Below are 12,348 nucleotides of genomic sequence, written 5' to 3' on the forward strand. Positions count from 1 at the left end.
GCCTTCATGCTACTTCCCTTGGACTGACTCACTCAAGGTTTTACGAAATAGGTGTTCAGCAGCAGAAAGGGTCTAATTTAAAGACGAATGAGGGATTAAGAAAAGAGTTAGACCTAGGCTAATTTCCCCAAGGAAGCCAAAGCTTAATTTACTTGTTCAACTTTCATTCTTTTAACACCATTTATGTACCAGGTTCTGGGATGTGTGCTGGTTAGAGAGATTTTAAAAATTTGTCTTCAGGGAGCCTAAGAGCCTGCTGGGAAGTACACTAAAGTCTTTGGCATGTGGGAATTTAACAAAATTTCAACTGTTCTTTAGCCACCAGAAGTAAAGTCTAGATTTGTGGTTCCCAACCTCAAATGCACATTGGAATCACCTGGGGAACTTTTTAAAAGCTAAATTCCGTGACTTCACAGCTAGAGATTCTGAGTTAATCTAGGGTGCTGTCTGGATGTTGGGACTTTTTCAAAACTATGTGGGTGGGGCTCCTTAGAGAAGTGATTGATTCCAGGGCTGGGCAGGGAAAAAACAAGATGAGACAAGAGCATTTTGTGGTAAGTAATGAAGTGATTAAAAAAGGATGAGGGCCTAAGTTAACAGTTAACATAGTATCCTGGATTGGAGCCTGGGATGGAAGAAAGAACTGAGTGGAAAAACTAGTGAAATTCAAATAAAGTCTGGAGTTTAGTTAATGATAATGTGCCAGTATTGGCTTTTTAGTTTTGACAAATGTATTATGGTTACATAAGATGTTAGCATTCAGGGAAGTTGGGTGAAGGATGTATAGGAATGCTGTGTACTATCTCTGCAATTATTCTGTAAATCTAAAATTATTCCAAAAATTTAAAAATCTATTAATAAAAATAACATGAGTAAAACGGGTGGGAACAAGTTAAAAGGGCACAGGAAGCTTGAAAGTGTTCCCATTGGCCAAAAGCTAGAACAATTTGAATAATAAAATAACAATAGTGTTGGACTTTACAGAATAAATTAAAATATCCATGAGTCCATACCAGTAAAAATAAATAATTGAATAAATAAATGGTGGAGAAGGAACAGCTCTTCCTAACAAAAGAATACAATTAAATAAAATATCACTACTAGAACATCACAGCAATAATTGTTACAAGAAATATCCATCAGTAGATGTTAAAATTAATAGGTGAAAGTTTGAGGAGGAATGGAATATTTGCACAGTCTCAAAGTATCTCCCCCAAGGTATTTATTAACTACACAGGGGAAAATGGTAGCTTTACAGTAGAGACACTTTCTTAACCAAGTGATCAGGGCGGTTAACATCACCAGTAATAAGACGTATTGATATCATGTACTCCCTGTGAGTGTCTGGAAAAAATGTGTAACCTCAATCAAATCACGTGAAAATATCAGACAAAACCAAACTGAGATACGTTCTACAAAACAACTGACCAGTACTTCTAAAAAATGTCAAGGTCGGCCAGGCGTGGTGGCTCATGCCTGTAATCCCAGCACTTTGGGAGGCCAGGGCAGGTGGATCACGAGGTCAGGAGATCGAGACCATCCTGGCCAACATGGTGAAACCCCGTCTTTACTAAAAATACAAAAATTAGCCAAGTATGGTGGCGGGCGCCTGTAGTCCCAGCTACTTGGGAGGCTGAGGCAGGAGAATCGCTTGAACCTGGGAGGCAGAGGTTGCAGCGAGCCGAGATTGCACCACTGCACTCCAGTCTGGCAACAGAGCAAGACTCCATCTCAAAAAAAAAAAAAAAAAAAAAGTCAAGGTCATTAAAAAAGACAAAGACAGACTGAAAACAGTTTGGAGGAGACTAACTAGACATGACAGCTAAATGAAAATCCTGAATTGGATTTTGGCCAAAAAAAAAAAAAAAAAGCATTAGGGGAAAAACTGATGAAATTTGATTAAATACTGAAGCTTAGTTAATAATACTGCATTAATATTAATATCTTAATTTTTATAATTGTGCTATGGTTATGTACATATGGAGGGCTGAGTGAAGAGTATATGAGAGCTCTCTGTATTATTTTGCAACTCTTCTGAAAGTCTGAAATTATTTCAAAATACAGTTAATCTGTTCATCATATCACTGGGCTAACATCAAGGTATGGGCAGGACTACATTCCTTCTGGAGGTTTTAGAGAATCTGTTTCCCCCTTCCATGGTATGAATGTACTACAGTTTGTCTAATCATTCACCTGTTGAAGGACATCTGGGCCGATTCCAGCTTGACTGTGAATATTTGTGTGCAGGTCTTATGTGATGTAAAGTTTTCATTTCTCTGAGATAAATGCTGAAGAGTGTAATTGCTAGATCATATAGTAACTACATGTTTAGTTTTACAAGAAACTGCGAAACTATTTTGAAAAAGAGTATCATTTTACATTCCTACCAAAAATGTATAAGTGATCCACTTGTTCTGCATCCTTGCCAGCATTTAGTTTTGTAACTTTGAAAACTTTTAGCCATTCTGATAACTGTGTAATGCTATCTCATTGTGATTTTAATTTGGATTTCCCTAATAGCTAATAGTGTGCTTATTTGCCATCTATATATCCTCTTTGGTGAAATGTCTATTCATGTCCTTTGCCTATTTTTAGATTGGATTGTTTGATTTTTCTACTGCTGAGTTTTGAGAGTTTTTTATGTGTTCTAGATACTAATTCTTTGTGAGACAGTGGTTTGCAATTTTTTTTTCCACTTTGCAACTTGTCATCTCATCCTCTTAACATGGGCTTTTGCATAGCAAAAGTTTTTAATTTTGATAAAATTAAAATCATGGTTTTTCTTTTATGGATTTTGCTTTTGGTGTCACATCTAAGAACTTTTTGCCCAGCCCTGAAGATTTTCTCCTGTTTTTTCCTAAAAGTTTTAGAGTTTTATATTTTACATTTTTTTGCACAAGGTGTGAGGTTTAGATTGAGGTTTTGTTTGTTTGTTTGTTTGCCTGCAGATATCCAATTGTTCCAGTATTATTTGTTTAAAGCATTTTTTTTGTTTTTTGTTTTTTTGGTTTTTTTTTAGACAGGGTCACACTCTGTCACCCCAGGCTAGAGTGCAATGCCTCAATCACAGCTCACTGCGGTCTCAACCTCCTGGATTCAGGTGACCTTCCACCTTAGCCTCTGAAGTAGCTGGGACTGTATTAGCTGAGACCACCACCCCTGGCTAATTTTTGTATTTTTTTATAGAGATAGCGTTTCGCCATATTGCCCAGGCTGGTCTCGAACTCCTGAGCTCAAGTGATTCACCTGCCTCAGCCTCCCAAAGTTCTGGGATTACAGGTGTGAGTCGCCATGCCGGGCCTAAAAGCCTATTGGATTTTAGGATTACTTTTGTCTGGAATTGTCAAAAAGCAGTTGAGCACATTTGTGTGGATTTATTTCTGGAATCTCTATTCTGTTTCATTGATCTTGGGTCTATTCCTTTGCCAATACAATATAGTTTTAATTACCATAAGTCCTGGAATTGGGTAGATTGATTCCTCTCACTTTATAATTAAAATGGTTTTAGTTATTCTAGTTTCCTTCCTTCCTTCCTTCCTTCCTTCCTTCCTTCCTTCCTTCCTTCCTTCCTTCCTTCCTTCCTTCCTTCCTTCCTTCCTTCCTTCCTTTTTTTGAGATGGAGTCTCGCTCTGTCATCCAGGCTGGAGTGCAGTGGTGCAATTTCAGCTCACTGCAACCTCCGCCTCCCAGGTTCAAGCGATTCTCCTGCCTCAGCCTCCCCAGTAGCTGGGACTACAGGCGTGTGCCACCACACCAGGCTAATTTTTTGTATTTTTAGTAGAGATGGGGTTTCACCGTGTTAGCCAGGATGGTCTCGATCTCCTGACCTCGTGATCCGCCCGGCTCGGCCTCCCAAAGTGCTGGGATTACAGGCATGAGACGCTGTGCCTGGCCTTATTTTCTATTTTCTTTATTTCACGTGGGGTAAATGTGAAATATTGTTACTGTATATAATGTATAGTGATAAAGTCAGGGTACTTAGGAGAGTCATCACCTGAGTACAACACATTTTTGTTGACTATAGATAACCCTAGTCTGCTATCAGGTATTGAATTTATTCCTTCTAACTATATGTTTTGTTTTGTTTTTTTGAGACGGAGTCTCACTCTGTTGCCCAGGCTGGAGTGCAATGGCGCCATCTGGGCTCACTGCAACCTCTGCCTCCCAGGTTCAGGTGATTCTCCTGCCTCAGCCTCCCAAGTAGCTGGGACTATGGGCATGTGCCACCACACCCGGCTAATTTTTGTATTTTTAGTAGAGATGGGATTTCACCATGTTGGCCAGGCTGGTCTTGAACTCCTGACCTCAAGTGATCTGCCCACCTTGGCCTCCCAAAGTGCTGGGATTACAGGTGCGAGCCACCACGCCCGGCCACTTCTATCTAACTGTATGTTTTTACCATTTAACCTACTTCTCTTCATCCTCCCACTCCCACCCCACTCACTCTTCCCAGTTTCTGTTATCTGTCTTTTCACTCTCTACCTCTGTATGATAAAATCGTTTAGCTCCCACATGTAAGTGAGAACGTATGATATTTGTTTTTTTGTTTCTGGCTTATTTCACTTAAGATACAGTTCAATTCACATTGCTGCCAATGACATGATTCCTTTCTTTTTATGACTGAATAAATAGTATGCCATTGTGTATATGTACCACATTTTCTTTATCCATTCATCCACTGATGGACACTTAGGTTGATTTCATATCTTTGCTATTGTGAATAATGCTGCAATAAACATGAAAAGGGAGGTTTCCCTTTGACATATTGATTTATTTTCCTTTGGGTAGATACCCAGTAGTGGGGTGGCTGGATGGAATGGTAATTCTATTTTTAGTTTTTTGAGAAATCTCCATACTGTTTTCCATAGTGGCTGTACTAGTTTACATTCCCACCAACAGTGTGTAAGAGTTCCCTTTTCTCTGCACCCTCATCAACGTTTGTTATTTTTTGTCTTTTTAGTAATAGCCATTCTGACCTGGGGTAAGATGACATCTCATTGAGGTTTCAATTTGCATTTCTCTGATGGTTAGTGATATTGAACATTTTTTCATATATCTGTTGGCCATTTGTATATCTTCTTTTGAGAAATGTCTACTTATGTCCTTAGCCCACTTTTGGGGATTTGTTTTTTAGTGTTGTTATTTGAGTTTTTTGTATATTCTGGATATTACTCTGTTGTTGGATGAATAGTTTGCAAATATTTTCTCCCATTCAACGGATTGTCTCTTTACTCGGCTGATTGTTTCCTTTGCTGTGCAGAAGCTTTTTAGTTTAATACAGTCCCATTTGTCTCTGATTTTTGCAATAGCCTCAGGAGGATTGATATTAATTCTTCTTTGTATGTTTGGTAGAATTCAGCTGTGAATCCATCTAATCCTGGGCTTTTCTTTGTTGGGAGACTTATTATTGATTCAATCTTGCTACTCATTATCCATCGTTAAGGTTTTCTTTTTCTTCCTGATTCAATCTTGGTAGGTTGTTTGTGTCCAGGAATGATCCATTTCTTCTAGGTTTTCCAGTTTGTCAGCTTATAGTTGTTCATAACAGTCTCTGATGATTTTATGTGGTATCAGTTGTGACATCTTCTTTTTAATTTCTGATATTCTTTATTTGGGTTTCCTCTCTTCTTGGTTAGTCTAGCTAGTGGTTTTAAGATTAACTTTGTTAATCTTTTTGAAGAAAAAATTTTTTTTCATTTTCTTGACGTATTTTTTTTAGTCTCTATTCCATTAAATTCTGCTCTGATCTTTATTATTTCCTTTTTTCTCCTAATTTTGGGTTTGCTTTGTTCTTGCTTTTCCAGTTCCTTGAGATGCATTGTTAGATTGTTAATTTTTAATCTTTCTACTTTTTCAATGTAAGCATTTATTGATATAAATGTCCCTCTTATTACTGCTTTTGATATATCCCACAGATTTTGCTATGTTGTGTTCGATTTTTATTTGTTTCAAGAAATTTGAAAATTTCCATGTTAGTTTCTTTGTTGACCCAATGGTCATTCAAGATCATGTTGTTTAATTTCCATGTACTTAAACTGGACTTTACACCAGTTTAAGTTTTTCTTGGTGTTGGTTTCTAGTTTTATTCCATTGTGCTCTGAGAAGATACTTGATAGGATTTTGATTTTTAAAAATTTGTTGGCTGGGCGCAGTGTCTCACGCCTGTAATCCCAGCACTTTGGGAGGCCAAGATGGGTGGATCACAAGGCCAGGAGATAGAGACCATCCTGGCTAACAGGGTGAAACCCTGTCTCTACTAAAAATACAAAAAAAAAAAAAAATTAGCCGGGCATGGTGGCGCGTGCCTGTAATCCCAGCTACTCAGGAGGCCGAGGCAGGAGAATTGCTTGTACCCAGGAGGTGGAGGTTGCAGTGAATCTCAAAAAAAAAAAATTGTTGACACTCGTTTTGTGACCTAACATATGGTTTATTCTGGAGAATATTCCATGGGCTGATGAAAAGAATATATATTCTGCAGTTGTTGGATATAATGTTCTGTAAATATCTGTTAGGTCCATTTGGTCTAAAGTCCAGTTTAAGTACAATGTTTCTTTGTTGATTTTCTGTCCAGATGATCTGTCTAATGCTGAGAGTGGGGTGTTAAAGTCCCCCGTCCCCAGTCATTATATTGCAGTCTTTCTCTTTAGATCTAGTAGTATTTGCTTTAAGACTCTGGGTGCTCCAGTATGGGGTGCATATATATTTAGAATTGTTATATCTTCTTGCTGCATTGATCCATTTATCACTATATAGTAACCTTCTTTGTCTTTTTTTAATTGCTTTTGACTTGAAGTCTATCTTATTTGGTATAAGTATAGCTACTGCTCCTTGCTTTTGGTTTTCATTTGTGTGGAGAATATTTTTCCATCCCTTTTAGTCCATATATGTCTTTACTGGTAAGGTGAATTTCGTGTAAGCAGCATATAGTCGGAACTTTTTTTTTAATTTATTCAGCCATTTTATATCTTTTAAATGGAGAATTTAATCCACTTATATTCAAGGTTATTAATATGTGAGGTTTTTTCCTGTCATATTGTTAATTTTTTTTCTGTTTGTTTTACATATTATTTAGTGTTTTCTTTTTCTCCTATTGTTCATTGTGTTTTAGTGGATTTCTGTAGTGGTACCATTTGAGTCCTTTCTCTTCCTCCTTTGTGTGACTGCTTTACCTATGAGTTTTATACTTTCATGTGATTTCATAATGGTAAATGTTATTATTTCAATTTCAGGTTTAGGACTCCCTTGAACATTTCTTGTATGTCTGGTCTAGTGATAACAAATTCCCTCAATATTCGTTTGTCTGTTAAAGACTATTTCACTTTGATTTATGAAGGATGATTTTGCCAGATGTAATAGTCTTGGCTAGCAGGTTTTTCTTTTTTTCCTTTCAGCACTTTAAATATATCATTCCATTCTCTTCTGGCCTGTGCGATTTCTGCTGAGAAATCCACTGATGGGGTTTCCATCAGACTAGATGCTTTTTTTCTAGCTGTTTTTAGGGTTTGCTCTTTATCTTTGACTTCAGACAGTCTAACTATAATGACCATTTTACATTGTATCTCTCTGGACATCATGAGCCTCCTATAACTAGATGTCTAAATATCTTGCTAGACATAGGATGTTTTAATATATTATTTGGTTAAATAGGCTTTTTAGTCCTTTTGTTCTTTCTTTCCCCTTAGGGATACTGATAATACATAAATTCAATTGCTTTGTGTTATCTCAAATGTCACGAAGCTTTTGCTCATTCTTTTTAAAAACTTTTGACTGGAGTATTTCAAAAGACCTGTCTTCAAGTTCTGAGATTCTTTCTCCTGCTTGATCTAGTCTATTGTTGAAGCTTTCAAATGTATTTTGTATTTCTTTCAATGAGTGTTCAGTTTCAGAATTTCTATTTGGTTCTTGTAAAAAATATCTATCTCTTTGGAAATTTCTCATTTATATTCTGAATTGTTTTTCTGATTTCTTTTTATTGTTTTTCCAAATTCTCTTGTATCCCACTGAGCTTCTTTAATATCAGTGTGTTTAATAATTCCTTCTCTGGGATTTCAAAAATTTCTTTTTGATTAAGGTCTATTGCTGGAGAATTGTGTTCCTTTGGAGATGTCATATGTCCTTGCCTTTTCATGTTTCTTGTGTTCTTATGTTGATATCTGCACATCTGGTATAACAGTTTCTTCTTCCCATTTTTGAATTTACTTCCATAGGGGAGGACGTTTTCCTGAAGATGTATCTGTGGTGTTCATTGGCTACAGCATTTGGCATTTATTTATTTATTTTTATTTTTATTTATTTTTTTGAAATGGAGTCTCGCTCTCTTGCCAGGCTGAAGTGCAGTGGTGCAATCTTGGCTCACTGCAACCTCTGCCTTCCGGGTTCAAGCAATTCTCCTGCCTCAGCCTCCCGAGTAGCTGGGACTACAGGCACACACCACCATGCCCAGCTAATTTTTGTATTTTTAGTAGAGGTGGGGTTTCACCATGTTAGCCAGGATGGTCTTGATCTCTTGACCTCATGATCCACCTGCCTCTGCCTCCCAAAGTTCTGGGATTACAGGCATGAGCCGCTGCGCCTGGCCCATTTTTTGCTTTTATTCTGGGTACTTTGGCTGCAACGTATATGTGATTTCATCAGTGGGTTAGGGTACAGTTATTGGAGTCTGTGGTGAAGTTGTGCTGTGGGATGCCAGGTGGGCTGTCTACAGGCCCCAATTGTGGCAGTCGTGGTCTGAGTATGCCTGTCCGTGTTTCCCAGGGTTATGTATGCGGGCACTGGTGTTGGTGGTTACCAGAATGCTGATTATTGGGCCTCCACATGGCTTGCTTGGATGCTGGCAGTGGTAGTGGTGGACTGGGCAAGGAGGTGGGTTCTTGGGGCCCTGGACAGCTAGCATGGCACAAGTGATGGCAGTAGCAGTGGCAGGATAATTATCTGGGTTCCGAGAGTTGTCCTTTTATGATGGCAGTGGGTGTGACAGGCTGTGTAGGACAGTCTCCAGGACTGCAGGTGGTACTTGCAAGTAGGTGCCAGTTGAGGTGATGGCAGCTGAGAGTTTAGGCCCAACCTCAGGACCCCAGAAGGAGTACTCAGGTGCCCAAGGTTCCCTTGTCACCCTCCAAGGCCCTGGCCTATGTGCTGTGTCTCAGAGAAGGGAGTGAAGCTGGGTTGGGTGGGCTTGTGCTCAGGCCCTTTAATGGTGGGAGCAGGCAGCAGTCATGGTGGGTAGGGGTCAGGGCAATCCTCAGGTCTCAGGTGGAATGCATGGGTGAGGAGTGGTAGTAGCCATGCTGAGGTCCTCCCACTGGAGAAGGTGGGGCTGACCTCTGTGGCTACAGCCTGGGCCAGTAAGTGGGGAATATGCCCCTGTCTCATGCTTCACAGCCCTGGCGGGGCTTACCCCCCAGCCCTGGCAGCAGACAGCCAGCCACACCTAGCTTGAACCCTTACCTTGCTGCAGGAGTCCCCACCAGCTTGTGACTAAGTCCCAGTGGCAACTTGTGCCTGTTTTCCTCCCAGTCTCAGCCCCGGCAGCACTCACTTCCCAGCATTGTCAGCTGCAGCCCATGCCTCATTTGATTCTCAGTCTCAGCTGTGGGAGCTCATTCCCAGTTTGTGCCCCAGTCTCAGCAGCAATAGCCTGAGTTTCCCTAATGCTTTAGTCTTGGTGCTGCTGGCCACCAGGATAGCATGTGCATCTGCCAAAGACTAGGATTTAAAATGGTGCCTTGCTGTAACTGTTTGGGTCTCAGAAAAAGTGTGGGACGCAGCATGAGTTCCCTTCCTGGGACAATTTTGTCCCGCAATCTACTGGCAGCTCCCTATGTATGTTTTCAGGGCTTAGGAGGGTTGAGGAATTCTCTCACGGTCAGGACTACATGATTCCATGGTGGGAATGAGGGCCACCAGAAGTCTCTCACTTACTCTGCCCACATTGAGAAGTCACTCTTGGCTGCCAGCTGATCCTAGCCAAGCAGGCTGCCTCTCCTCCTCCTTCCTTGCTTTTGGTGTTTCCTGTAACTTTTCTGTTGAGTTCCAGTGTTTTCTTTTGGATAATGTATTCAAAGTGTGACTGTATATACATGATTTCGGTTCTTCTAAGTGGAGGAGGTAAGCATGAAATGCTTTTGGTCAGCCATCTTGAAGCCCCTCCCCTCCTTTTATGTATTATAGTTCCTTTGACTTTTCTTATAAAATTTAGGAAAAACTTATCTAATTAACAAAAAGCTTGCTGAACTATTGATAGGAATTGCATTAAACCTATATACAATTTGGGGGAGAATTGGCATCTTAACTGTTGAATCTTCTAATGCATGAACACAGTATGTCTCTCCATCTATTTAAATCTTCTTTGATTTCATTTAGCATTGTGGAGTTTTCCCTGAATATATTTTGTCAGATTTACACCTATTTTTTTAGTGATTATAATTTTAATTTCTGTGTATGTGTTTGTTGCTGGTATATAGAAATATAATTTTTTTTTGAGATGGAGTCTTGCTCTGTTGCCCAGGCTGGAGTGCGGTGGTGCAATCTCAACTCACTGCAACCTCCACCTCCTGGGTTCAAGCGATTCTCCTGCCTCAGCCTCCTGAATAGCCAAGATTACAGGCGTGCACTACCATGCCCAGCTAATTTTTCTATTTTTAGTAGAGATGGGGTTTTGCCATGTTGGCCAGGCTGGTCTCGAACTCCTGAGCTCAGGCGATCTGCCTGCCTTGGTCTCCCAGAGTGCTGGGTTTACAGGCATGAGCCACCAGGCCTGGCCTGGTTTTAGATTTTTTTTTAAGATTCTGTGGGATTTTTCTACATGTGGGAGAGCATATCATGTCATTTGCATATAGGGCAAGTTTTACTACTTCTTTTATAATCTATATTTCTTTTACTTATTTTGCTTGCCTTATTACAGTGGCTAGAACTTTCAGTAGTATGTTGAATAAGAGTGGTAAGAGTGGACATTCTTGCCTATTCCTGATCTTGGAGAGGAAGCATTCAGTCCTTCACCATTAAGTAAGATGTTAGCTGTAGGTTTTTTGTAGATGGTCTTTATCAAGTTGTGGTAACTCCCTGTCTGCTCTTAACTTGAAGAGAGTTTTTGGTTCTGTCTTGTTTTTTTTTTTTTTTTTTTTGAGATGGAGTCTTGCTCTGTCACCCAGGCTAGAGTGCAATGGCTTGATCTCGGCTCACTGCAACCTCCGTCTCCCAGGTTCAAGCAAGTCTCCTGCCTCAGCCTCCCAAGTAGCTGGGATTACAGGCGCGTGCCACCACACCCAGCTAATTTTTCTATTTTTAGTAGAGACTGGGTTTCACCATGTTGGTCAGGCTGGTCTCGAACTCCTGACCTCAGCTGATCCGCCTGCCTTGGCCTCCAAAAGTGCTGGGATTATGGTGTGAGCCACTGCACCTGGCCTGTTTTGTCTTGTTTTTCATAATGAATGGATGTGGGTTTGGAAATCCTTTTTCTGTGTCAATTGATATGATTTATGATTTTATTCTTTAGTTTATCGACATGGTAAATTACATTAACTGATTTTCAAATGTTGAACCAGCCCTGCATACCTAGAACAAATCCCACTTGGTTATGGTATATAGTTCTTTTTGTACATTATTGAATTTGGATTGCTATATTTTGTTGAAGATTTTTGTCTAAGTTCATGAGATATATTTTTATGTAGTTTATGTATATATTTTCCTCATCTGATTTTGGTATCATGGTAATACTGGCCTCATAAAGTAAGCTGGAAACTGTTCTTTCCTATTCTATGTTTTAGAGGAAATTGCATTTTGTTGATGTTGTCATCTTTAAATGTTTGGTAGAATTTTCCATTAAAACCATCTGTGCCTGGAGATTTCATTTTTGAGAGCTTTAAAGTTATATAATTAAATTATATTAATTAATAAATTGATTTGTTGACATGATTTAATTATGTAATTAAATTAGTTATATAAAATGTAGCTTTGTATTTATATAGGTTTATATTCCCCAAATAGCTGGCTAGAGAATTTTTTTAAAACTTTACCAGAGGAAGGTGTCAGAGGGGACCATTCTTTGTCCTCCTGTACCACTCTACCCCTTTTCCTTTCCATCCCTTGGGTGATTTCAAGCTTAGGGGTGGGTGGGGGTCAGGAAGACTGCCTTGTGGGTGCTCCAGGTGTTTCCCCACAGAACAGACCATGGATGCTGAGGGTGAGATGGAGGTGCATCACTAGGGCCCTACATTAGAGAAAGGGCAGGGAAACCAGGTGGGGTGTCCCCAGCAGCCTTCCATCCCTTTGTGGTCACAGGGCTTGATAACAAACAGCAGGTGCCAATCTGGAGATAGGCACAGAGATGAAAAGTCCCAAATGAGGACT

The 12,348-nt window shown here is 39.7% G+C and overlaps 1 protein-coding gene across 2 annotated transcripts in view; it reads left to right on the forward strand.

Moving 5' to 3' along the window:
• The window catches only part of IL20RB (interleukin 20 receptor subunit beta), a 47,056-nt gene that overhangs the window by 3,046 nt on the left and 31,662 nt on the right, over positions 1 to 12,348 (forward strand). The window lies entirely within an intron of this gene.

The sequence above is a fragment of the Pan paniscus genome, chromosome 2 (genome assembly GCF_029289425.2).
Source record: "Pan paniscus chromosome 2, NHGRI_mPanPan1-v2.0_pri, whole genome shotgun sequence".
Taxonomy (NCBI): domain Eukaryota; kingdom Metazoa; phylum Chordata; class Mammalia; order Primates; family Hominidae; genus Pan; species Pan paniscus.